The sequence below is a fragment of the Dama dama genome, chromosome 31 (genome assembly GCF_033118175.1).
Source record: "Dama dama isolate Ldn47 chromosome 31, ASM3311817v1, whole genome shotgun sequence".
NCBI lineage: Eukaryota > Metazoa > Chordata > Mammalia > Artiodactyla > Cervidae > Dama > Dama dama.
The window spans coordinates 14,578,660-14,580,986 of NC_083711.1; the positions used below are offsets into that span (position 1 = coordinate 14,578,660).

Sequence of the window (2,327 nt, forward strand, 5' to 3'; positions counted from 1 at the left end):
TGCTGTTTCTTAAAAAAGAGGATTTCTTTAATCTCAGTGGAGTTATGTAGCAAGCAATCTTTTACTTGATAATTGTAATCTTAATGTGCTTTATCCCTGAACAGACTCAGTGTTGATTTGGTTGTGGTTGCAATATCGTTTGTTTACTACTTAGAGAAAACTACATAGGTATTTGTCTTTAAGTTAAGTTATAAGCTATTAAATGCTTTAATAATAGTTTAACAACTATTGATGTTTATTCTATAAGCAGTGATAGAAACGTAGTAAGTTCTTATGACTTCAAAGTGTTCAAATTAGTTTAAAAACAAATTTTAATTATTTCTATACTTTTCTTAGAAATAGAACTCTGATTATGTGATAATGTATTTCAAATATTGTGGTGATGGGCAATCACCCAGCACATAGTATTATATATATGGATTTTATAACATGGGAATTATTTCTTCTTTCTAAAATATGGCACAAAATTCCCTGATTTAAATTAATATGCTGTGTCACTGTAAGAGTTTTCCAGAAATAAGAAAAATATATCATGATTTTCAAATGGAAGTCTAAATGTATAAATACTATTAAATAATCACAAATCACTTAGGATTCATAGGGGTAAGTAGGAACACAGCTAGGTTAGCCCGAGTTATCCCATAAAAGTGTTTTTTTTTTTTTAATTTTATCAGACAATCCCAAGTACAGAACTTTTAATTAATTTAATCATTCTGATTAGTCAGTGTGACCTTCATATTTCTAGATTAAAATTCTTTAGTTCAAAGGTAAAGGAAGTGAATTATCATTTATTAAATATTATATGGCAGGCATTGTTGTGAGTAAAATTTTTAGAACATAATGCTTCTGTCCTGATCTTAACACTGTGCAAGCTGGCATTCCCCAGTTTGTATATGTAAGAAAGTCTATTTGGACATTTATGTTGATTATCCCAAGACCCCACAGAGAAAGGAGTGAACTTGACATCTACACTCAAGTTTGTTGGACTTCAGATTCTTTTCATTTTTGAACAGGGATTAGCCTTTGCCCTTGGAGTTCTACTTGTGCTCTTTTGACACCCTTCTGTGAGTCTCAGGAAACTGGTGTTTGTGAAAGTAAATTGTTTGGTCCCTTTTTCTTTGGCTTCTCATTGGGTTCGGCTAATGAGAGTTATCAGCAGGTGATTAGGGAATTGACTTCGGGTCTTAATAGTTTACCAGAGATAATCTTGTTTTAGGATATGAAAAACTGCAGGAGTAGGAGCAGACTGTGGAGGAAAGGAAATAATTAGGATATATTCTTCCTAGTTTGTAATTTAATGAGTTATGTATTGTTGTACCCAGGGTTCTCAGGGAAATTCTGTCATTTAACACATTGGTAAATGTATACTCATATACATTTATACACCTGAAAAAAAAAAAAAAAACACTGATTCAAAAGAATACATGCATCCCAATATTCAGAGCAACACTATTTACAATTGCTAGCATGGAAGCAATCTACATATTCATCAACGGACGAATAAAGAAGATTTGGTATATGTATATAATGGAAAATTATTTTATCATAAAAATAAAAATTTTGCCTTTTGCAGCAACATGAATGGACTTGGACTAATTGAAATAAGTCATAAAGATAAAGACAAATACTGTATGATATCACTGATATATGGAATATAAAAAAATGCAACAGACTAGTGAATTTGGTTTATTCACTAGTCTGTTGCATTTTTTTATATTGACTCACAGATACTGAGGACAAACGAAAGGTTACCAGTGGGGAGAGGGAAGTGGGATATAGGATATGGGGGAAACAGATACAGGGATATAGGGAGAAGGGTTATTATATGAAATCACATGTGTGAAACTTGAAAATTGTCACGCACAATAGAATTTAAAGAATCATTAATCCATTAGAGAAAAACAAGCAAAATGCAAATGAACCAGCCCTCATGGGGCCTTTGGTTATGTGGAAGCAGTAAAATAAATTTTTGTAAACACTATTAACTGGTGACTTCCCTGGTGGCTCAGATGGTAAAGCGTCTGCCTACAAAGCAGGAGACCCGGGTTCAATCCCTGGGTCAGGAAGATCTCCGGTGAAGGAAATGGCAACCCACTCCAGTACTCTTGCCTGGAAAATCCCAGGGACAGAGGAGCCTGATAGAAGATAGTCCGTGGGGTCACAAAGAGTTGGACATGACTGAGCAACTTCACTTTAACTTTCAAACACTATTAAATATGATTACAAATTATGATAACGCTTTGAAGAAAAACTACAGATAAAACAAGCAATTAAAACATAAAGATTAAAAAAAAAAAACATAAAGGTTTGACTTACAAAGATTGTCA

At 33.0% G+C, this 2,327-nt stretch overlaps 1 non-coding gene across 1 annotated transcript; it reads left to right on the plus strand.

The window, feature by feature from the left end:
* The first annotated feature begins 1,994 nt into the window (after positions 1-1,994).
* TRNAC-ACA (transfer RNA cysteine (anticodon ACA)) lies at positions 1,995-2,067 on the plus strand. The gene has a single exon. It is a non-coding gene; the product is annotated as a tRNA-Cys (tRNA).
* The last annotated feature ends 260 nt before the right edge of the window (positions 2,068-2,327 follow it).